Genomic DNA, 14,372 nt, shown 5'->3' with positions numbered 1-14,372 from the left:
TGGTATGGTGGTGGTGATGATGGTGATGGTAGTCTTGTGGTGGTGGTTGTGGTGGTAGGTGTGGTGTGGTGATGGAGGTGTTGTGGTGATTGTAGTAACGCGTTTTTGGGTACTGGGGCTTTATTTATAAACTCTCTTGAAGTATGTATAAAAATGCTTCTCTGTATACACATTTCTCAGCACTCATACAACTACCACTTTTCACAGTCAAATCACTCTTAACCAAACGTGAACAAAATGCGGAAAACAAAATTAACCGTTGATAATAATTCACTGATAAGGAGGTCTGGTTTATCGAGTACATTGGTTAAGCTTCTTTTATGGATACTTGTGTATATGTTGCCTTTATCAGCTCACCTTGTCAGTGGGTTATCTTATCAGTGCACTCCTATCATCACCATCACTCAGCTTGTCTCTCCCCCTCAGCTTTCTCGTTATCCTCTGCCATACTGTTGTCACGTCCCCCTTTGAGCAGTAGTAGTAGTAGTAGAAACAGTATTTTATTATTATTAGTAGTAGTAGTAGTAGTACAGATTATTATTATTATTATTATTATTATTATTATGTTCTTGCCGCCACCAGACGATTTTATTCAGCGTGGGAAGCATTTTTAGTAGTGAAGGGGTTAATTTAGGATCATATAACCCCCCTAGCTCAAAAAGTCTCCCAGAAAATATCCCTTTCTCAAAATCTCAAAACATTTTTTTTTTATCTGCCTTATCTCGACTCTCGTACGTCTTTTATTTTGTCGTTCTTTATTATCTTGAATTTAATACGTGTTTTTCATCATCATCATCATCATCATCATCATCATCGTCGTCGTCATCATCATCATCATCATTATCATTATCACTTTATTTTTCTGTTTAAGAATGGGATTAACTGAGCTATCTTTAAAAAAAGATCATAAACTGTTTTTCACATTACTTCATTGCCTCGAATTGCACGCGGACTTCTTTGTTTTTCTCTGTTACCTCATATTTTACCTGTGTTTTTCAAGTGTATTTCTCCCACGACTTTCTCTGTTACCTAGAATTTCACGCATTTTCCCATCTTTCTTTCCACGAATTTCACACGTGTTCCTATCTGTCTTTATTACCTTGAGATCATGCCTGTCTTTCATTCTGCTTTTTTCATTATCACGATTTTCATTCTTGTCTTCTATCCTTCTCGAATTTCACGTCTTTCTCATGTCTTTATTACCTCGAATTTCACGTGTGCTTCTCACCTGACGTGCTTATTACTGCTCCCCCCCCTCTCTCTTTCTCTCTCTCTCTCTCTCGTCATCGTAGTGAAGGGGTTAAGTTGTTATCAGTTTCGCCCTGTCATCCGTATCAGTCTTGCTTATCCCTAGTTATTTATGATGTTGGGACCCGTTCATATAGTACTCCATAATTATATTCACCCTTATCTCTCACCCTCACACCTCACCCTCACCCTCTCCCTCACCCTTCATCCACACCCTCACTCTAACCCTTTCACACCTCACCTTTCCCCTCACTCTCACCCTCATCCTCACTTTTCCCCTCCCTCTCACCCTCACCTTCACCTTTCATTCTCACCCTCACCTTCACCCTTCATCCTCACCCTCACCCTCACCTTGTCTCACTTCAACTTTCCCCTCACCCTCTACCCTGTCACGCACACCTTTACCCCATACCCTCATTCAATACATTTCCCATCACCGTCCTTCATATTGTTTTTGTTTTTTTTTGTTTTTTTTTACTGTGGTCTTCCCTTGAGACTTTCCAGACTTTATACAGAGTGTGATTGATGAAAATGTTTATGATTTTCTTTATATGGTGTAGTTATATCAGTTCCTTCTTTTGTTGATCGATTTTGTCATTATTAAATTCTGTAAAGAGTAATGTGAAGTCGTGCCATGTGCAATAAAAATAAAAAGCAAGAATGGTAAACAGGCCTAACGGATAATCTGTTACGTCACGCCGTTTCCTTCTACGTCAAAGCTGTGGCAGTGATACCAAAACATCTATAAAAACTCAATATATGAACAGTTTTTTGAAGTTTTAAATAATAGACTACATCCGTAAAAATATGTCTTAATTACAGTATAAGGGAAAGCTTAGGCTAATACACGCGAGTTGGATCTTTTCTTTTTTCTTCCACGTAAAGTTGAAAAGCGGCTTATATTATTTTTGTAAACGAGATTCTTTGTAATGGTTCTCTGCATCTCTTTTAACCATCAGGAACTTAGAGACCAGAGGCAGTTGAAAAATGTGTTGTGATACCTAAGACTAGAAAACTGAAAACACGGATCTGAAGCAAAATAAACAAGTAAAATAAACCTATAACAAAATAAACAGATAATATAGACCAAAAATAAGATACCTGTGTTACGGAATTTCTCGAGCGTACTGTACACAAACGAAAGAAAACGGGGACTAATGACATTCTGTAAAGACACTGAAATAATTGAAAAATAAGGGTGAGAAATAATCGTAAATGTCGATTGAAAATAAATCCTAAATGCACGGGAACGCCTGAAGTGACAAAAAATTATAAATAACCTTGTCGTCCCGCGTCCAAGACCAGCCAAGTCACTGCCATGTTCCCCCGCCTAAAACGCCAAGCCAAAGAGAAATTTTCCCATGGCAGCCGCTCCGTAACCTTCCAGGAGGGGACGAAGAAGGGAGGAGAGACCAAAAGCCCTCCTCCAGCCAGCCAGGTAGGAGAGAAGAAGGAGAATCAGGAGCCGGCGGGAAAGAAGGAGAAAGAGGCGGGGAAAGCGACGGGCAGTGTGAATACAGAGGCGCGAAACCTTACATGGCCGTCCACGAGTTCCCAAGCTCAAGGTTCCAATGCCAGACGACGTGTAAGTTAATATTTTTTCTTTTACTCCCATATTATATCTATTATTTTTCTTTACTCCCATATTATATCTTTTTTTCTTTTATTCCCATATTATATTTATTTTTTTTTTACTCCCATATTATATTTTAAGTATGATGAAATATTAACCCATTCAGTACCAGGGCTTCATTTTTCACGTGTTATTCTTGCTACCTCCAGGCGATTTTATTCTGCTTTGGAAGGACCTCTCATACTGAAGGGGCAAATGAAGACAGGCCCGTATTGGAAGCTCCCTGACACCTCTTCCTAAGTGATTTGTTTATTGCACCTTGCTATCCTCTTCAGTGTTACATAAAGCCCAACAGTATTGCCATACCCTGCATAAGTAGCGTTCAAAAGGATATTAACCGGCCATAGCCAAAAAAGAATCGCAGAGGAAAGCGTGCTAGGGAGCTTCCTTACCTGACGAGAACACGGGCCATAGTAACAGCAGTAGTAATGATAGTCTTGGCGTTACTAGGTAGGAACAGGTGTCGCAGTGGTAATCGTAGTGGTAGAAATAGTAGTTTGGTTAGTAGTGTAAGAATGGTCGTAGAGGTGGATGATGTAGCAGTAGTTGTGATAGTGGTAGACGAAGTGATAGTTGTAGCAGTAGGGGCGATAGTTAAGAGTAGGCAACCAATTTATCTAGTAACTGACGTGAAGAGCGATAGCAGGAACAACCTGATTTAACCCTCTGACCTCGGGAGATTTTCTAGTGCATTATAAAGTCGTCTAAATAGATGTGAGGTCGTTTGAATAGATATAAAATCACCTGGGTAGATATAAAATCGTCTGAATAGAAAAGGTGCCCTCAAAGATCTAAGTGTACGTAAGTAACTGCAAAAAAAAAATAAAAGTAACAACAAATGCACAAGTAAAGGGAAATAAGTAGAAATAAGGACAAAAACCCAGCAAGCGTTCCAGACACAAAGAGGGAAGTATGAAAGAGTTTCCCGTCTTAAAAAAATGAAAAAGAAAATGGGGCCTGGGTCGAAAATGGGTTTGGGGAGCAGCCATTCAATCCATCCTGGCGAGAAATGGGTCTTAAACTGTTTCATTCAGGGGCACGAGCAAGGAAGGAGGGGATGGGAGAGAGGGGGGAGATAAGGAGAGAGAGAGAGAGAGAGGGAGGGAGGAGGTAGAGAGACGGGGGATGTAAAGAGTATAAGGAGAGGGGGTAAAGAGAGAGAGAGGGATGGGAAAGAGGGGAGGTAAAGAGGAAGAGAGTGGGAAGGTAAAGAGAAAAGAGAGGGAGTGGGGTTGGTAGATTGAGAGGGGTGTGTGAAAGGGAGGGGGGAAAGGTAAAGGGAAAGAGAGAGGACAAGGTCAAGGAAAAAAGAGAGGGAGAGGAGGGGAAATAGAGACTCGGAGGTGTGGAAGGGTGAGGCGGGAGGTAAAGAGAATGAGAGAGGGAGTGAGAAGGTAGGGAGGGAGGGGGGGGGAAGGATTGACATGGGAAGAAGGGGAGAGGGCAGAGAGTATGGTAAAGTAGGGCACAGTACGTGTAGTTCATGCAACGAAGAATTATTGAGAGAGAGAGAGAGAGAGAGTGAAGGGAAAGTAAAGAAAGGGCATGCAGAGAGAGTGGAGATGAAAGAGAGCAAAGAGAGAGGAGGACAGTAAGCAGAGCGAGAGTGTGGAAGGAGAGAGGAGTAAATGGGATAGGGGATGTGGTAGAAGATGGAGGAATGCTAGACTGGAGGGAGAGCAGTGAGAGAGGATGGAAGACATGGGAGAGAGCAAAGGATGCGAAGGAAAGTATTGTAAATAAAGAAAGGGGTGATGAAGAACTAAGGAGGTGGGAAAGTAGGATGGGGAGTGAGACAGAGAAAGGAAGGAAGGATGGGGGAGAGAAAATACGGCAGAGGAGAAGGAGGTACGGGGGGGGGGGGAAAGAGGTTGAGGAAAGGACAAAGCAGGTAGGAAAGGTGGATGGTGACAGAGGAAGGAAGCAAGCGAGAATTTGTGAAGAGCAGGGAAAGAGGATGTGGTAGAAGAGACATAGATTGAATAGTGGTAAGGGAAGAAGGATGTAAACAAAAAAAATTAAGAAAAAGAAGTAATAATAATCTTAGTAAAAGGGGGAAGCATTATGCAGGGAAGAAACAGGAAGTGTAAAAAAAAAAATGGAAGGGGGGAGCAGGGTATGAAAGAAAGGAGATGCCGTGGTGGGTAGGAGATAAAACAAGATTATAGGTAAAAACTACGAGAGGAAAACCAGGAGAGGAGAGACTGAGAGGACGTAGACTGGAGATGGAAGAAAAGGAGATAACGGGGAAGAATTACAAAGGGTAGGAGGTAAAAAAACACAACGAGAGGAAGAGTGAGGGAGGAAAAGGGGGATACGTTAGGGATGGGAGGAAAGGAGACGCAGGTAAGAATGAGAGAGAGTAGGAGGGAAAAACGAGGGGATTAGGGAGTGGGAGGGGATGGTAGGGATGGAGGAGGATGGGGAGAGGGAAGGGGATAAGTGGAATGAGGCTGTTTGCAACTTTAATCTTCCTGCTAACACTGAAAAGCCACGGTATTAAAACTTGAGGAATCCACGCCATCACCACCAGTCCGGCTATCAGGACCACTCTTGCCAGGTCGGTCAGGACCAGATTACAAGTGATGTCAGATATATCGGAACACCTCATCCATAGCGACTTATCCTACATAGTTCACTTCGATATTCTCCTGTATGATGGAAATGCAAACGGTGTCGATACTAAAAATATGTAAGTACGTAAAGATTAATATCCAGGTGTAATGTGGAAAATAAATTGGGTACTGAAGCTCCCTAACACCTCTTCCTTAGTGGCAGAAAGAAACAATGCTACAGCTCTACACCATAGCCCAAGTCTTCATCGTGACAGCACCATATTCTAGTGCTAATCTATCCTTACAACTCTGCACTCATAATGGAGAGATGGCAATTTTAGGCCAAGTTCGAGTAGGAGTAAAAACTTTTGGAATAACGCGACAAAAATAAGGGCCATTCTTTCGGGGTTTCATGCTGGGAAGGAATGATTGGTTTTCTTCTCTGGTTCCGTCGAATGGAAAAAAAAAAAAAAATGGGATCAGTCTTCTGGTTTTTGTGGATGATGATAATTGGTTTCAGTAACTGAGAGAGAGAGAGAGAGGAGAACTGATCCATGAGTACCGGGTACCCCAGATTATTTTCCCCTCCCAACCCCACTCAGTGTGAGGGTAACGCGCTTTTTTCAGCCCACATATACGCAAAGGGCATCGCTAGCCCTCCACCAGTTTTGCAGAGAGGGTGACGAGGTGAGTGTGTGAAAGAATGTCAGCAAGAGTGAAGGGGTAGAGGCATGAATTATAATGTCAGCAGTAGTAAAGGAAGGAGTCAGTTTTGTTAGGATGTCAGCAGCAGTAAAGGATGGAAAAATTTAGTATGCTACAATGTCTGCATAAAGGAAGAAGGGGTGAATTAGGATGTCATCAGCAGTACAGAAAAGGGAGAATGAATTATATTAGAAAGTCGGCAGCAGTAAAGGAAAAGAGGGACGAATGAATTAGAGTGTCAACTGTAGTAAAGGAAAGAAGGAGGGAATTCTGTTTTAATTTCAGTAACAGTATATTAAAGGACGAGTAAATTAGCCTACAGTTCGAGAAGGATTGGATTAAAATGTCTGCAGGAATAAAGAACGAATTAAAATATTAGAATATCATTAACAGTAAAGGAAAGGACGAATTCATTATTATATGGGTCTGTTAAGATTATATAAGAATATCAACGAGAATGAAATAAAGGAGGAATGAAATGTTATAGTTTTACTAGAGCCTTAATTGAATGTCAGCAAGAATGAAGAACAGAATGAATAACGCCTCCCTGTTTGCTAACCTTGTCTTTAATTTTTGAAACAGTTATATTCATTTCTATAACAGTCTTGAAAGGATCAGAAGGTGTGTTGCTGTTTGCCTTCCATTGTACTTCTTTGTGTGTGTGTGTGTGCTGGAAAGATTAATAGGTCCTTGGGGAAAGGGAGACATTTATACTAATCAGGAAATACATCAGACAGAATGCGCCTCGTATTCTCAATGGAAGCTTCCTAACACCTCTTCCATAGCAGTTTATTTTTGGATTTGGGTGGTTAATATCCTTTTGCATGTTATTTAAGCAACGTATGGCGATATTGGAATGATTTATGTAACACAGAAGAGGACAGTAAAGGGTGTAATAAGCAAAATAAATTGCCTAGGGGCCTGAGAATTGCGTGCTGCCAACATGAGGGAAATTGACAACACGGCCGCAGAGTTTATGGTAAAGGATAAAGGAAGAGGATAATGGTGTGGTGGTATTATCTGAGAATTTGTTATCGTTGGTATTTCATCCGGTAATATTCCAGGCTGTGGTTGTGGCGGAGAAAAGGGGGCTATTTTGTCGGTAGAAGTGTATGCATTTATTGAATTGTGCTGGTGGGATTGATTGATTGGTTGATTGACTGCCTGACGGACTTGCTTACCTACTCACTGACTGACTGATTGATTGACTGATTGTTTGATTACACTAAAAATATCGTGGCAGCTTAAAAAAAAAAAAAAAAAAAAAAAGAAGAAGCAGAACAAGGATAGCTGAAATGTCAACAGAATACCGATGGGAAGGAGTGTGCATTATATTACTGTTAGAAAAATATCAGCCCCAATAAATGATTTTTTGTTGGTTCAGCGTTAACTATTTTTGTGAAAAGATAATATGATTGGATGGAATTTCGGTACTAGATAATTTCATGATTATTAAATTACTTCATTAAAGGATAAATATTTCTGTTTATATAATCAGGTGTATTTTAACAATGAATTGAGTTATTATCGTTTATAGGACGTAAATAATTAACTGATACTGTACTAGTAATATTTGTTATGTAATTTGAAATGTCCATGGTTAACCCCTTCTATCCGGTGACGTACTTTTATATGTAGTTTTCTTCTTGTAGGCGATATGATTTCACTTAGAAGAGCCCTGGAATAGTTAAGAGATTAATGAAGGATTTTTCCACCCCCCTCTGGTTCAAAAAGCTCCTCTTAAGTCGAGTGAAATCGTCTGGATATTACAAGAGTTAAGAAAAGCGTCCTCGTTGTGAAGTGGTTAGTATAGCTTGTTTTGTTGTCTCATAACAAAGCTTTTATTTCCTGTAGCAACAACTTCCGGCTTGCTGACTGCCTCATAAACCCATTAGTGATTATATACCACATTTACCAAGTAGTCCTAATCCAGGCTGAGAAAACTGCAACTACTACTACTACTACTACTACAACAACAGCTGCTACTGCTACTACTACTACTACTACTACTACTACTACTACTACTACTACTACTACTACTACTACATATCTCCTCTACACAGTTCATCCTCTTGTGTGCCATGCTTTCTCCCTTTTCCCTGCACCTTGCCGTTTGGAAGGACCCTTTTCCGACCGTGGCAAGGCGCTGTCCGCTACAGGGAGACGGCTGCTTGATTGTGGTCGATAGGTCTACTCCGACAGACAGACCAGGGTAGAGCAACAACAACGTATTGATATCCAGCCTCATGACGTCGTAGTTGATAGAGCAAGGGAGGTGGAATGCCTCTTGTGATAATCGCAACACTGTATCATAACATCATTAGATAGCAGATACCAAATTGTAAATAACGAAGTCTGTAGTCTCATGCAGAAACGTAGTTGATAAGGTAGAGGAAATGGACTGCGTTTTTGGTGAGCGATAAGGAGTGAGTGTGTCCTCTCCCAAGACCAGGGTAAAGATAAGCCAGTCACTTCCCGGTATCACGTAAACCTGTCGCTGGAATCCGGATCCTAGCCCAACACACTGCCCTGGTCATATTCATTTTTCCTTTATCATGAAATTTTATTGCATCTCTCAGTACTGTATCTATCAGCACTGCATCAGCACTGTCTGTCGGCACTGTCAGCACATTATCTACCAGCACTATTTATCAGCACTCGCGATGAAGCAGTATTTCAGGAGTTAATGGTGTTGTCGCTGCTTTTGTGTCCTCATTCTCACCTGGCATCATTAGTCCTGACCTCATCACTGAATTACCTGCCTGGATGATGATGAGGGTAACTCGAGTAATTATGAATTTTGCCGAAATTCACCAGGACATTTATTTTTATTCTTATTTGCCACTTCTTCCTGTCAGTATACTTCCTTGTAAACTCTTTTATATTACGCCGCCGTGTATCGTTGCCCTGTTGTATATGCTCATTTATGGCCAAGTGTTGTCAAACTGGAAGTCGGCTTTGATTAGTAACCAAGGAGACTCATTCCTACCTAAAGTGTCAGAGAGAGAGAGAGAGAGAGAGAGAGAGAGAGAGAGAGAGAGAGAGATTTAATCCTAGAAACCCAGTCTCTCTAATTCAAACAAAATGATTGACTCCAACTCCCACTTAGTATCAGTATTGGCATCATTAGCCCTCCCTCCAGGAAAAAGTGAGAAAGAGTGAGTATACGAGTCAGAGTGATAACAGATAGACCTGATAAGACGATAAGGGGTGGGGGGGGGGAGAAGCTGACAGATAACACGACATTCCTACATCTGAATCATAGGTGCGTGAGTCTTAATATTGACTCCATTAACGCACTCACGGCAGGAAAAAGTGAGAAAGATTGAGAGTAGGAAAATGAGTGTTGTCCTTTCAGTCCGGTGACGCAGGTCTGTATTTTATTCTTTGCTTTATCCTGACGATTTAATTTAGGAAGCGTTTCTCGTACTAAAGTGGTTAATGGAGGGTATATCTAACCCCTCTTGTATTGAACTTTGGAAACGTTCTCGTAGTAAAGGGGTTAATTAAGGAAACGTTTCGTACTAAACTGTTAGTGAAGGTCATTTTTATTCCCACCTTTAGTAAACATAGAAAACGTTTTTCGTACTGAAGGGGTTAATTAAGGAAATGTTTTTCTTAATGAAAGGGTAAATAAAGGAAAGATTTATCACTCTGAAGGAGTTAATAAAGGCAGTATCTAACCCATTCTTTATTGAACATGGAAAACGTTTCATGTAGTAAAGGAGTTAAAAAGGGAAACATTTCTTATATGGAAGGGGTTACTGAAGGCTCTCCAACCCCTTCAGGCTGAAAAAAAATCCCTCCAGAGCTGAGTAAAATCGTCTGGAGGCAGCAGGAATGAAGAGAGTTATGCGTCGTTGTATTTAAGAGGTGAATAAGTCGGCCCGATTAAAGATAGCTCACCTTACGGGGGGAAAGGCTGGCAGATAACGCATTCCAGTGTCATAGTCAACATGTTACGTAGATAAGAACGTGAACTGATTTCGCTGCGTTAACATAACCGTACCTCTCTCTCTCTCTCTCTCTCTCTCTCTCTCTCTCTCTAGCGATGTATCTTGCTCATAACACCTTAATCCCTTCCATATAGTGATTTATTTTTTTCCTCCTACCTTCAGACATTCAGGCGATTTAATCTGGATTTTGGGGGACTGGTGGGATTAGATGTAGAATATTTTTTTTTTTTTTTTTTTTACCCATGTAGTTGTGTTGAGTCTAGTCATAAAATCGAGGTAGCGAGAACGGAGAGAGAGAGAGAGAGAGAGAGAGAGAGAGAGAGAGAAGGGATTAAATAAGATAGACAGGTAGATAGGTAGAAGAGAGAGAGAGAGAGAGAGAGAGAGAGAGAGTTTCGCAGTGAAGGGGTTAAATAACAGGGGACAGCTTATCACTACTGGGCAAATATCCATGTTGATATCATTTATGGGATTTTCGTTATTTTTAGCGTTATTTATCCACCTACGAAACTGCTCTATATTATTTCAGTATTTATAATAAAGAAGATAACTGAAACTGTGGACTGAAAGAAAGATTATTTTTACATACAGTACAGTGATATTGCTTCATTCAAATCTGCTTTCAGTATGTATTAAAAATTAACTTCTCTGCGATATAAAGCAAAGGGATGAGGATGAGGATTTTCTGATGGAACATTCCGACTGTGTGTGTGTGTGTGTGTGTGTGTGTGTGTGTGTGTGTGTGTGTGATTATCCATATATTCCTAGGTGTTCTTTCCCCTCATCCCTCACAGTTACTTCAAACACCTTAAGCCACATGTAAACATCTTGCTTCCCTTGCATTTAATAGATAGATTGATAGATAGATAGATAGATATTTATTTATTTATTTTTATACCTAGAAATGTTTGGTCAAGGTTAAAAAAGAATAAATATCAGATTATATTTAATCAACTCAAAAATAGTAGAAGCTAATTGAAATACAGACAGATGATAAAACAAAAGGAGCGCGTAAAAAATATATTATTATTGGAAGAGAAAAAATAGATTGCTCATTAGTTTGCTTTATTGAACTAACTCGAAATATATAATGAGGTCCTAAGAGAGAGGAAATTCCCTTTGATTATATACATATTAATATATTTCACTGAAGGAGCCGAGAAATAATATTCCCAAATTGATTAAAAAAAAAAAGAGAGAGAGCGAGAGCATTGACGAGACTGAGAGAGAATCTAACCCTCTTTCCCCCTTTTTCTAATCGGATTAAGGCCCGAGTGTATAAGGGATTAAACCAGTATTTTGTTCCATGGTACAGTCTCACACACACACACACACACACACACACACACACACACACACACACACACACACACACACACACACACACACACACACACAGTAGTGTGGAATCCACATCTCAAAAAACACATTGATAAGATCGAAAAAGTACAAAGGGCAGCAATAGGATGGGTACCAAGCTTAAGGGATCTAAGCTACGAAGATACTCTAGAAAAACTGAACCTACCAGCATTACAAGAGAGAAGGAGAAGAGGAGACATGATTATGCTATATAAATGCATCTCAGGGAAAGAGAAACTAGACATAAGTGAATATATAAGCGAAGGGGAGGTATCAGCAAGAAGACACTGCAAAAAACTACATAAAAAGAGGGATGATAAAGACGTAAGGAAATTCAGTCTTCCAAATAGAGCAGTTGATCAGTGGAATGCACTACCGAATGATATAGTGTGCGCCGAAACCATTCATAAATTTCAAGATATGTATGATAAAAAAAAGTTTAATACACCGGACAGTACGAGCTTGACTCATTCCTGTAAAGATACTATTAGGCAAGGTAAGAACTCTCTCTCTCTCTCTCTCTCACACACACACACACACACACACACACACACACACACACACACACACACACACACACACACACACACACACACACACACACACACACACACACACACACACACACACACACACACACACACACACACAACGGGTAAAGAGGTCGTCTGTTGTTTGGAATGCCATGAGTTCGATCCTAGGCAACAATTTAATTATATGAATTTCCTTAAAACCGACATGACAGATTTTCAACGCGAGAGAGAGAGAGAGAGAGAGAGAGAGAGAGAGAGAGAGAGAGAGAGAGAGAGAGAGAGAGAGCGCAAATACCAATGCACCAGTCCGAAATGAGGTAGCCCAAGCATGTATTCAATATGGACGGTGCCAAAGTGGTGACATGTGAAGTTGTGTAGCGTATAGAAGGACTGCTGTGCCTCAGAGAACAGGCCATTAAACCTGTGCCAAGAGTCAGAAAAAATACATATATATAGCCGGGGAATTTGTATGCGGTGGACATCAGCGCCATTTTGGTTTTATATCTGAGCAGCGCGGTAGTATAGAAAGGACAGTGGATGTGTGTGTGTGTGTGTGTGTGTATGAATGATATATGAAGGATAATTAAGTCAGAGAGAGAGAGAGAGAGAGAGAGAGAGAGAGAGAGAGAGAGAGATGTGAATGTGACTCGTGAGGGGCATAATGACTGGTTGGCCCGGGGGAGGAAGTGAAGGTGAGTGGAGATGATGGAGAAGCTTGGAGGTATAATAGTCACGTTCCCATTGGATAAACTCCGGGATTAGGCGTGTGAAAATAGATTAGATAGATGAGTAAAATCACGGATGTATTCTGTTTAGATGTATTATGAATGTATTAGGAACGATAGATGAAGTGAAATCGGTAGTAATGAATAAATGAACTCTAGCGAATAAAGCGGATTGGGGAAGGTTGAATTCTTGGTTGATTAGTTGCATATCATGTGTAAAAGAACTATTGACTGCTACTGTAAATAAGAAAAAAGCAAAAAAATGTGAAGTGTGGATAATTTAACCCTTTCACCACCTTTTTGGCAAATTTTATCTATATTAAGGGATACTTTGGTAGTGGGGAATTGTTCAGGCTGTAGCAGTAGTAGAAAAAGTAGTCGTAGTAGTAGTAGAAGTAGTATAAAAGCAATTAAATAAATAATTCTCTGTACAGTATTATTTGTGTAAAATCATAACCATTCCCATTTTCTTTCACTGGCCGGTAGAAAATGCAACTCAAACGAAAGGTGAAAAAAATCTCGGGCTTTTAGAATCCAGCGTTTATTACCCGCGTTTTAAAAGTGTATGTTTCCGTCCGCCATTGTGTGCAGATTCATTTTATCATGGCATACTTTTTTCGGGAGATTTTGTTATTTTTATCGTGTTTCTTCAGTGGTGGTTCTTACTGTTGCTCCGTGATAAAATATATTCTTTACCAATATATTTTCTGGATTATCTTCATCGTCATATACCCTGCTGCTGCTTACCCCTTGACTACGATGGCGGGTCATTTTAGTATATTTTGTTATCCAGAAGATTTTATTCAGCTTAGGAAATACTTCTTTTTAATCATAGGGGTTAGATACAAAATTCATTGAGCTTTTTTTTTTTTTTTTTTTTTTTTTTTCCAGACTTCTAGCTTTTGGCTCCAACATTTTCTGTAAACTGTACTTCTTTTTGTTTTACTCTAACTCGATCAAAATTTGTCTAACTCGATCAAAATTTGCCACACCATCTTGAATGTCGAGTTGTAACAAGAGAGTAACACTAGAATATGATGCTAGTCACGAGAAAGGGCTATGGAAAAGGTGTAAAACTGTAGCATTTTTTATTTATTTACTTATTTTTTGACACAACGACACGAACTAAGCTGCAAAAAGGACGAAAATCTGTGTCAAAGTAATTTAAATGAAAACGTCTATTGGTGGAAGAAATAGAAAATGGTCGACAAATTTGAATGGGGTGACTGAATTATTGAAACGCCTCGCGACCTTGAGTTGGTGTGAATAATTGAATCCACTTGACAGTAGCAGGAGCCAGGTTCGATTTATTGATGTCTCGCAGGTGTACTTAGCCTGTATGAGTCAGACCAGGTGTGACAGATAGATGTTAATAATAATATGAATAAGGATAAGAATAGTAGTAGTAGTAGTAGTAATAATAATAATAGAAATAATAATCTATCTATCTATATACCTAGGCTGCTTCTCCCAAGGAAAGGGAGGTAATAATAATAATAATAATAATAATAACTGGAGAAGTGAGGTAGGAACACTGAGGGTAATGTGGAGTATAAACGGTAATTTAACACTGTTGATGATGATGATGATGATGATGATGATGATGACAGCAAAAAGTACTGGTTATGTGTTCAGTGCGTGCCGGGTAGGGGGGGGGG

At 40.0% G+C, this 14,372-nt stretch overlaps 1 protein-coding gene across 2 annotated transcripts in view; it reads left to right on the top strand.

The window, feature by feature from the left end:
• LOC145399073 (protein phosphatase 1 regulatory subunit 14B) overlaps nucleotides 1–14,372 on the top strand; it is a 273,182-nt gene that overhangs the window by 230,762 nt on the left and 28,048 nt on the right. The gene's annotated exons all lie outside the window — the stretch shown is intronic.

Source organism: Coenobita brevimanus, chromosome 47 (assembly GCF_032717465.1).
Source record: "Coenobita brevimanus isolate Jiangsu-jjx chromosome 47, ASM3271746v2, whole genome shotgun sequence".
Lineage (NCBI taxonomy): Eukaryota > Metazoa > Arthropoda > Malacostraca > Decapoda > Coenobitidae > Coenobita > Coenobita brevimanus.
The sequence above is the reverse complement of the archived record's forward strand: the minus strand, read 5'-3'. Positions and strand labels throughout refer to the sequence as shown.